The sequence below is a fragment of the Leptidea sinapis genome, chromosome Z (assembly GCF_905404315.1).
Source record: "Leptidea sinapis chromosome Z, ilLepSina1.1, whole genome shotgun sequence".
Lineage (NCBI taxonomy): Eukaryota > Metazoa > Arthropoda > Insecta > Lepidoptera > Pieridae > Leptidea > Leptidea sinapis.
Window position 1 is genome coordinate 21,848,785 of NC_066312.1, and position 12,103 is coordinate 21,860,887.

The following is a 12,103-nucleotide window of genomic DNA, read 5'->3' on the forward strand; positions in this document are numbered from 1 at the left end:
AGGTTCTGTTAGAAATATAAAAGCATCAACACAAAGGTACTTTGATTTGTGTCAGCGACTTAGCTTTTAGAAAAAGTAAATCTAACATACTGAGATTTTCTAAGATTGTCGCTCACATTGTCTTTGCCAATTGTTCTTTATGGCAAGTATTTTCCCATGAAAATGAAAGTGAATATTCTGAGTGCAATTAAATTGTCGGTACAATCAAAATGCCATTACCATTCATATTGAAAATAAAAGTAACAATGTCTTATGAGTTCTTGTGGCGATGAATGATAATAAGTACATTAAATAATAATTTTGTAATATACGTGAAGCGAAATCATCGGATCCATTTGTTAGTTACGTGAATGAAATAGTACGAGATTTGTCGTAGCTTTGATTTATGCAGAGAAAAGAGAAGAAAGATTTTGCTATTAACAGTAATTGCAAGGCAGAAAATTAAACAGTTTTATGTTTATATTACAAATTTAATAAATTGAGGACTGATGGATATTATCATATATACCTACTGTCCAACGGACAACTCGGCTCCCGTTGACCAAAATTACTACGAGCGATTGGGTCCAGTACTTCTATTAATAATTATAGTTGGCAGTAGTTGCCGCTAAAGTAGTGCTAAAAGACACATAAGTTCTACGGAATGGCGAGAAATCCTTTCTCAAAACATTAGACGTAAAGGAAAATATTTTCAAACAAATAAAAATAATAGGTGTAGTGTAGTGCAGTATTAGAAGGCCCCCCACAAGTTGAACTGACGATCTGGTCAAGATAGCCGGAATACGTTGGATAAGGGCAGCGGAGGATCAATCATCGTGTAGATCTTTGAGGGAGGCCTTTGTCCAGCAGTGAACGTTAATAACTACAGTGAACGTCTAAATATAAGAAATACTTCTTCAACAGAGAAACAAGAAAGGCTTCAACAACAGAGCGATTCTCAGATGGAGACTCACGGACATGCTCGAAATATAATGAATGACATTGCCAGTCAGTCGGCAAAAGCAATTAAACGCTGGAGAAAATTAACAGGCTGAAACCATCCCAAAGCACTGATAACGAGCAGCAGAAATACGAATGAAGCCCTATCACTGAACAGAATAAACCTATGCATACTCAATAGAATGCTGACTGGGGACTGTCGCCTAGACAAGAACTTCTGAGGCCCGAACCAGTAACGAAAAAACTTGCAGGTATTGCGTTGAGGTCAATGAAACGCCTCTGCGATTGCGGCCCACTAATAACCGTAACCTTGGAAAGTACATCCGACTTCCGAGTGATATTTGCAATATACCCTCGTTAACAAGGCACTGCATTTAATAAATGCTGCAGAGCTTAGTTACGAAAACAATAGTTTATTCTTGCACGTGGTTTTACTAAGACCAAAAGGAGTTAGATGACTAGAAAATACACCTAATAATAAAACTAAAATTAAGTAAACGAAATAGTAATAATTCAAGAAACATTCTCGTATACAATACTTAACAAAAACAAACTGCTTAACATTTTTTTGCGTTATTATAAAAATTTTAACGACTTATAAAATAAGATTAATTGTGATGGTAATTAATAAGGCGTTTTAAGTGAGGAATATAATATATAAACTGTTCTTCTACATAAATAAAATGTAGCAACAATGAAATAAATTTATCAACAGTAATTTGATTCAATAGGAGTGAATACTAGCTATGACAAAATATAAAGTCCCTGCAGTCAAAGACCGGTAGATACATTGCTACACTGTGTGTCTTGTATGTATCTGTCATGGGGAGTATTTGTAGAGCAACACAACCAACTTAAATATCAACATCACGGTTCACATGTGATTTTCGTCCACAGAGCGTCTATCAAGGAATTTTGTTCCACGTTCACCTTTGCCCTGTGTTTTCAAGTCGATATGACATAGATGCCTGGTGCCTCCGTAGCCTGGTGGGATTCGGTGCTTATGGCGATCAGCTTTTCGGAAATTTGATCCGACCACCGCTTAGGACTACGGCCTCTAGGTATTTCAGCCTCTATTTACCCTACCACTATTAAACGCTCAAGGTTGACCGCTCCTCTGCGTGCAACATGGCCAAATTAACACATTATGCACTGTAAGCAGACTATGCAGAGACGCTGAGAATTTTATAACTTAAGCTGTTTTATATATAAATGTTTGTGCGACAGGCCTCCAGGGTATTCGCAGCATACGGCACCAATAACTAGAGCGTTGATTCTCAGTAAAGACAAATAGGTGCAGCCTTGAAAATCCCAAATAATCTAAATATAATAAAAGTACCAAATAAACCCTAAATGGTCATACTTTCATTAAAACTATGCAATCGTTATAATATACGCGTTCGCGAACTTGAAAAATCTAGAACATTCTTGCTACAAAAGATATGCGTGCAAGTGTAACCTGCATTAAGACGAGAATGTCGGAAACACTCTCACTGTTAGTATCGGTGAAGTGATTACATATAACGCAACTAGCTATTGTTAGTTTGTAGGACATGCGGAAAAGAGTTACACTTATTTATAGTTACGTTGATACTATAGTAGGCTAAGTGCTACTTTAACAATCCATACGATATTTTCAAGTTTTTGTATGGAGTATAAATATTTTATTTTCCACTACACTGTCGTCATCATACAGATACTTCGACACGCTACAGTAAAAATATGTTAACAATAGTAACAGTTTAATCCAAAAGTCAAGACAATGAATGAAGATTATTAAATGATACAATATTCTAGGATGGTGGTGGTTTCAAAGTTGGCCATACTGTCCCATTAAAAAAATAACGGGTTGCAATTCGGGAGTGGCGACAGAAGTGAGTTAACAGTGTAAAAGTGATAGCATTTATATGGTTAAAATTAAATAAAATATTTTTATTGCGCTGTCGTACACAAAAATGACAATTTTTACTACATAAAAAATTAAACACTTCAGAATTAATACAATTATTTCACATTAAAAAGTTTATCTCTCAGAAAAACCAAATTTCATCCATAAATTTAACGACTGTCTTACGAATTTTCGATCAGGTTACGCGACCTGTCCTGACGCGAGCATGACGCATGGGCCTCCCTCGACCACAAGAAGTGCGAGCATACAAAAAACAAACGAGAACTCAACCAAAAGTCAAAACTCAAAAAAAGAATGTTCATCAATAATTAGACATAATATTATATAGTTATACATTATGTTACTCACTACACCTCCACTTACAATTTTAACATTTTGCTTAAATATAATATAATTCATGTAATAATTATTGACACTATATTTTTACTAAGATTAATTTAAGCTCAATACCTTTAGGGCAAGCTTTCTTATCATGTAAATAATCCTTTAAGTTATTGTTATATACAAATGTATACAGTTGTATAAATACTTCTTAAAATAACTGTTTTTTGTGCATGACGTTCAGCTGATGGTAATTGAAACGCCCTGCCCATTACAATGCAGTGTCGCTCAGGATTCTTGAGAAACCCCAAAAATTCTTAGCGGCACTACAACTGCGCTCGTTACCATGAGACATAAGATGTTGAGTCTCATTTTCCCAGTAATTTCACTAGCTACGGCGCCTTTCAGACCGTAACACAGTAATGCTTACACATTACTGCTTAACGGCAGAAATAGGCGCCGTTGTCGTACCCATAATCTAGCTGGCATCCTGTGCAAAGGAGCCTCCCACTGGTAAAGTATATCGTTTTATTCAAGAAGTTTTAGTACGCTCTGATATCTTAAAGATTTGTCTTTGAAATCAGCAGCACTACCATCGGTTAATGACGCCATGAACCGTGACGACTCAGTCAACTTGAAATGAAATTGAGAAGGTCACTGAGGAAACATGCGTTTCTCTACAAACTTAATAGGTATTAGCAATATTAGTGTCGTAACATTATCAATAATATAATATGACAAATCTTATAAAATTGATCTTGTTTGTTCCGGTTCTCGTCGACGCTATCCCGAGACATGTTGGCACGGCCGGTGTAGGAAGCATACCCTGTGCTGTCGTCTGCACAGCAATGAATACTGCTGATTTGCACCATATCATTGATATGCAGAAGAAACAGTGTAGGGATAGCACACAGCCTTGCGGGCCACCAGTGTTTATGCTCTTTAAGTCGGAGCATGCACCGTTGATAACAAGCTTGATGCTACGATCGGGAAGCTCATAGGATGGCAGTTTCGCTATAAGTGCTTTATGCCACACCCGATCGAAGGCCTTCCCTATGTCAAAACTCACCGCCAACGCCTCTCTCTTCGACTCATCCGCTTGCGCCCATTTATGGGTGAGGTATGCAAGAAGATCACCAGCTGAGCGACCCTGACAGAAACCGTACTGGCAGTCGCTGATCAGCTGGTGCTCCTCTAGGTATCCCAAGAGCTGGCGGTTGATGATTGACTCCATTACTTTAAAAGCTATGCTATTTTAAAAGCTAAGAGCTCATTAGATCACGGCCTAACTTCATGTGGTTAGAATTCATTACATTAAGTTACAAAAATAGTATTTTTATTATCAACAGACTCGTGGAATTCCATTTACATATTATATTTATATTAATAGATGTGAAAATTAACTGGGTATTTATCATAAGGGAGCAGAGCAAGAAGTTATAATATATTTAAGAAAATTTATATTGTGCACCTCTTCGTGTATATATGTGCTACATAACTACCCTTGCTATGAGGGAAGAACTTAATTTGGTTTGGATATCCTAAACTATTTGTTACCGCACTAATGCAGTCTCATATAAAAGACATCAGACGTGTATAAAGGAAACGATATATATATTAATACATAAACATTAACTTTCACCATTGTACTCAATATGATTTAAATATGTCGTGTATAAGCTTCCGAGTTCCCAGGACATCTGAGGGAAGTCGGAAGTTATAAACGCGGAATTAAGTTAAAAATAACTAACAGCTACAGCTAACAGCTACAATAACTAACAGTTACATTGCCGCCGTTAAAATAAAATAATCATTGGAGCACACAAATATATGAGCCGAATACTAAATAGACGAACTCGCAGACAAAAACTAGTTAATATATAACGTACTAAAGTATACAGATTTGTACATATATCTACGTACATATCTCTCGCACCGGATATTATTTAAACTTACCCTACCGCAGCTTTAAATCCCAGATGGTCAGAAAACATTTCCAATCTGAGTTAAAAGTGATAATCAAGTCCATATTATTTTTCAGGTGGTTAAAATGTGTCGTTAAAATGTTCGTTCAGTAATATATGTTTAAATAAGCGAAGTATGTTAGCGATTTATTCGAGGGTGCTGTTTATGAGACGTTGATGAGGGTTTCAATAAAGCCGAGTACCGATTTGTCTTTAAGATTTTTGTGAGTAAATAGTAGTTTTTAAGTTATTACATCCGGTTTCAATTCAACTATGTCTATTAATTAGTCTAGGAGCCTCATTATTGCCTCACAGCTTCTCAAAGACGAAACTGGTTTCAAACCTAAATAATCTACAGCATGTTCAAGTTTTATCGACCACTTTATTACATAAACTGAAATCCGAATTATTAAGTTAAACGGCTAATAAAGGAAGATCATAGAAAATTGTTAATTTTTGTAGAAGTGTTTATTATTCTGCAATAATGTGTTTTTATATGAATTTGTCAATAATATATCATAACATCAAATTACTTCGTAAAATATGCAGCCTGCTGTCGTAATGAAATTGTTTCACAGCAGAACTGTCAAACCGTGCGTCAATAAGTTTTCTCATAGAAATTATGTATGGACACATCAAAGGAAAAACAAATTTGTTGTTTTCATTTAATTTAGCAGCATTTTCCTATTTATTCACCTTTTAAACCTTCTCTGGACTTCCACAAATAATTCAAGACCAAAATTAGCCAAATCGGTACAGCCGTTCTCGAGTTTTAGCGAGACTAACAAACAGCAATTCATTTTTATATATACATATAGATATATAGATTTTGACAGACCGCGATAGTGGTCGATTACAATTTACATACAGACTATGCTGTCAGTCTAGCTTATATAGTCCATATAAAAAGCCTTTATATGCCATCTCACTGACCTCTACTATATACTACTGGACTGGCGGCTGCGAAAGTGCTTTAGTGCCTGTTTGATATTCGCCATTTTGGCGCTGTTGGCCATGTAGAGAGTCTGCGGTACTAAAACTACATATGTGTGCGAATACAGTGACATCTATTAACGTGTATTACTTTTACTGAGTTTTGGCTTTGTTTGATCATGTTGAATTCTAATAATATTATTTATTATACTTAAATATACACAAAATAAGTATTTATATGCACGGAATAGAAAAACCTAGTTTTCTAACTATTCTGTTCGGTCGTTATATGTATGTAGTAAACGACATCTGTCGAAACAATAAAGAACTATGATATTGCGATTTACATACACATGCAGACAATACAATACTTTCACTATGCAGCTGTAGCATAAGGTATCTTCACGAGCATACAATACACACATAATGTCGCTATTTTATTAGCTTCATATAGATGGCTCTTTATTCTTTAACGGAGATATAGCAAAATAGAAAAGGTAAGCCAAACTATTGTAACTGTAACCAATTTTGATTGACATGTCGTAAAGCGTCAGCTACGCATGGAATTAGTTTCTTAATATCAACATAATATTTTGAATATAAACTAGCTAACGCACACATCGACAAATCAAAATTGGTCACGCCTCCGCTTTCCCTTTCCTTCTTGCTGTATCTCCGTCAGAGATGTTCTTTTCTCTCGCATGCTTAGGTTTTCTATATTCTCGTATATTGTAAGGCTATGTGAAGCACATTCAAAATGATCAATATTGATCTTGAATGAATGAATAAGCCTTTATTGCAAACAATGCAAAGATTAGTACAATATAATATATTGTAATCTAAGTATTATTCTAATCTAATAAACATTCTAATCTAACTAATATTCTAATCTAAGTGATATTATAAATCTTCATCATCGTTCTCTTGTCTTTTGACACAGGTCTCCTTCATGTTTTGCCATTGTGATCTGTCCAGAGCAGCTCGTCTGCACGTTGGTCCACTCTCTTTTTGAAAATCATCTTCCCATCTAATGGGTTGTTTTCTTTTCCCTTGTCTTGGACACAAATCTATAATTTGATATATATTTTTATATTATTTATATATATATTTTTTCTCCATTTTTCTATATTGCTTCACATGGTATGTCCTGCCCATCGCCAATTTAATCCTTTTATAGTGTCTATCCTTTATAATTTCGTCTTCGTCTTGATTTGTGTTGGTCTTAACTTGTCTTGCCTTTTATTTTTTAACATGCTCCTTTCATTGCTTTGTTGGCACACTTTCAACTCTTGCATATTTTTCTTTGTTAACATGGTCCATGTTTGACATCCATATATCATGCACATATTGAAAACTTTGCTCTCATTAGCTTTCATTATATTTTCTAAAGATCAGTATCTTCCTATTGATCTTAATAGGTACTATACTTTTAACTTTCAGTCCAGCTATCAATTAAACCACTCACAATCTCCATAAGAATATTCTTCACTGCCAATCTTATGGATTTATTTAGGGTCTCAAAATTATCTTGGCGTATGGAGCATTGCATAGGTACTCTTGAAAACTTTACATAATATATAATAAATATTATGATGCTCCTTCAAAATTATCGTTTATGGCCTTAAAACTATACTTACGTCCAATTTTGAGGCCAGTTATCAATTGCCACACTCTCCAAACAACCAAACAAACTCACCTTCTCCTTGGAAAAATTATTCAGTGCCAATCTGATGGATTGTTTTAGTTGTGGGTTTAGTGGCTTTAAACTATCACAGCATAATCAGGACTAGATGACAGCAAGTATTATGTTCAGATGAAGTCAGAGACGTTCGTGTCCAACTACGCTTGTGTGGAAATAGCTATATGACCACGTGCTAAGGAGTGGAGCAACTATTCTGGATTATGGAATGTGTTGTTAAGAGGTTTAACAACTTTTTCAAGAATCGTGCCTTAATATGTTATGAGACGTATTCCGCATAAATATGATACCAATACAATAAATAATAATAGAAAGGTTCAACGACCCCCAGTCCATTAAAAGTATCTCTCTTAATTAATTATAATAATAAACTACACCGCATGTCAAACTGTTCAGGGAGAAAGTAGATTCCTTGAGTAATTTTACTCCAAAGATACGGTCTACGTACTCTGTGATTAAGATGCCTCATATAATAAACATATCTAATGGAAAACCAGGAATATATGAGGATGTCGTGTGCGGCAAATGAGTAACAACGCGTAGGCCGCTCTGTGCCCCAGGTTATAGACCAGGAGCTACTGACTAAAAAATTGTAGAAAAGTATTTAAATATTAAATAGGACAACACACATATTATTTAAGCTGTATGTAATGTGTACACTCATAGTAGACATAATAAATGATTTAATATGTTATTGGATAATATTGTAAGTTTAAACTAAGTTACTTTTTACCAGCCCTTCTCAAAAGAACATACATTTGATATGTAAATTATTATACACATGTTAATTTAAATTTCTCGTAATAGATTTTCAAGTTTGAATATCGAGAGAGATTTTGGAGTTTGAATTTTAGTAATCTTTGTGTAAATAGTTCGCAGCAAATGATGAAAATAATCATTATTACGTGTCTGAGCTCTCTTCGACTCGTCGTTACATCCTTCTAAAGCGAAATTTTTTTTGGATAAGCTGAGCAAAGTCCACAATTAATTTAATTTGTACACAAATTAATGGACGATGCGGAATTCAAACCAACGCCTCTCTCGTTATGTTCCCAGTGCTCTTCCAACTAAGCCAACCGCCCAAGCTATGAAATTTGTAGATATGATTACGTAAATGTATATTGGTACCTATGATATATTATAAATACTTTTATTTCCATTTACTGTGTAGCCACAGTAAACGGTTCAATATGACATAATCAAGTCATAATCAATCAATCAATAACATCTAAATATAGAAAATGGGCCTGTAAAAGAAATATACAACAATGTTGAATTAAAGCCAGTTTTGCTCATGAAACAAATGACGTGTGTAAATGGAAGATATGGATGATCCAAACGTCAAACTTGTGACACTTGCGACTGCGACTCGTTTGTACTATGAGTATTTTAAGGCATTTACTGTACTCATAACTTTTTTTTTTCGACTTATCAAGTAACACGAGACGTTTGAGTAGTTTTGCTTATAAACTTTGCATGTATTGTATTATGTAAAATGCTGAAGCTAAGTATTCTTATAATTGATTGGAAATCTCATTCCCTCTCGTTAAAGCTCCACTATTTTTAAAAGATATAAATTTAATTGTTATTATTTTTAATTCAACCTAGTTGTACCTTAATAATTAATGTAATACGCATTAATATTTTTATGCGAATTTGTAAGATCAAGATAGGTTCCTATTCTATCTCTTCTATCATCTACCGTATCAATTATAATATAAATCCAAATCGTAACTCGCCACTAGATTCAAACATTCAAAACATTTTTTACAATTCTACCATGAGTGGTATTTTTGAATTTCACGCATTATAAATAAACACAATAATGAAAATAAATACACAAAACGAACCATGGATTAGAGTACATCTTACATCATCATCGTACGTAAGCGTGTCATATAATCATCATTACAGCCAGACATTGGTGAATGTTCAAATTTTATAGTTTGAATAATTATTAATGTAAAATATATTTTAAAACAAAATTTCATCTCTTCGCCTACAACGTCAGTAGAGCCGATTTACCGTAACCAAAAAAATGAGATAAGCCGACTTTCTAATACATCGCTATACGGTCGTCCCTTCTTTCCTTGTACATAATAAATCTTAAGGAGACCACTTCTCAAATGATGCGCTTCTCAAACTTTTACAAATATCATTATTGTACATTTTTATGATATAATTAATTTAATATATTCTATAATGCATAATGATAGATTAAATAATTACTTTAAATATTCTTGTATTTAAAACCAAAATAAAAAACAGATTGCACATTATTAAATACTATTATGAATTATATTTTAAGATATGACATTTTAATATCAATGAAGTAATGTACTAAAACGTGTATATATTTTCATATTATAACTATTATTCATGAGTCTGAAAGGATATGTGCTTTGTAGAGTTAATCACTATAGAATAAAATATGTAGACTTTGTTATTCAAGTAAATACATACCCCCTTATTCATAATGGTCCGCTAACTTTAAACAGCCGCTAAGAAGTGTTTTTTCTCATTCTGACTTAGGTCAATAGAAGAAGACAGAGTGTGAATTAGCAATGATTTAAGTAAGCAGACTATTATGAATAAGGGGGTTAAGTTTTTTCGTCCGTTATATCCTTTAACTAGGATTTAATTATTATTTATTTTATTATGTATATTATAATCTGTAGGGATAGTGTATAATACCTGCGAGTCCACCAGAAATGTTAATTATTTTTATAATTTTTAGCTACCGTGTTATTTTGTTATTTATTTATTTAGGATGACAGCACTTAAAGTTACGGATTACAGAATTTACTCATAGGAAATGGCCAGTACCGTTATCCCCTTAACATATTACATTAAATAGTCTGAGCTGAACACGTAAAAAGTTAACATAACCAAAATAAACATTTTAGTGAAAAAACTAAAATTTACTTAAAATAACAAGAATAATTTATAATGACAAAATATTTAAAAAATAATAATGAGTGTATCTGAAGAAAACTCATTTATAAATAATCTGCAATAATTGCCTACTAAGAAATATTCAGTTTATAAAGAACCTATTCATATTGGATGTCGTTACTTTTTTATTGAAGTGCGTTCAAGATAACAAGATAATTCTTAATTAATGTTCAACCTAATATTAGACTCTATAGAAGTCAAAAATAATACTTGATAATCTATTTAAATTATTAGTAATTAAATTATAATTATTATGTTCGATAACCTATCCGGTCGTCGTTAAGTTAACAATCATACTGGCCTCCGAGTGAACCCAGCCCTGAGGAAACCCGAGGACAGGAAGGAGTGGTTAAGCCCTACTTTACTATTTTCAGAAATGAGCAACACAATCGAGAAGAAGTGGTCGGTAGCTTAGAAAATTGAGACAATAGTAAAGCGATTTATTGCAGACTGAGATTTACTGACTGACAGAGCATTATTAATAGCGAAGTATACCTAATAAGTAAAGTAGGTATTGTATATTATTATCCAGTAATTAACGATAAAATACTTATTTACGGTATTATTTCGCGCAAGACTTAAACAAATATATCAGCTTAAGTTTGAGAACCATTGTCAGACATTTTAATGTGGCCTAATAATCAGAAAGAGTAAAAAGAATATAAAATGGGTCGGTGGGCTTCAGCGATCTATAATGTATCTTGTTGTACTTAGCTCCATATTACTGATCAAATAACATATTATAATTATTATGCCTGGTATATTCAAGAACAATCTGATACGGAACGTAATGCCGAGCGCGTTTGATGGTTTTATGAATGGTGTTGATTATTTTATTTGGTATACTTTAACCATCTGGTAAGTTTTGTTATGGAAAATAAAAATTATTTTATTGTAGTACAAATATCTAGTCTAGAATCTTCCAGAAGAAAATTAAAAGTATTCTTTTGGGGAAGTGTACGAAGATTATACTGGCCAAATTTACGCGTTTCATTCACAAAATACAGTATCCTCTTTAAAATTTGGTACAAATTAGTTTTGTATACATAATCCCAGAAGTGAGAGATAACACTTTAAAAGAACAATCTATTTAGATTTGAAATAGAGACGTCGCGTCATCGCAAGTCAATTATGAATTATGAGCAAGTTATCAACTGTGGATGTGTGGCGTTCTTCCACAGTGCGGTTTTCAAGGAAATAGGGATGGCAGATATTACATGTGAATGAGAGAGCATCATTAGCGGCCGCCATTTTAAAATCGTTTCTTTACTGGCACGCGTTATATTACTTGTAACTCTTTCTAGTACGATTCATAAGATAGAATATAGCATTAAGGGTAAACGTAAGTATACACTTTAATAATAAAGTCCCAGGCGTTATCTG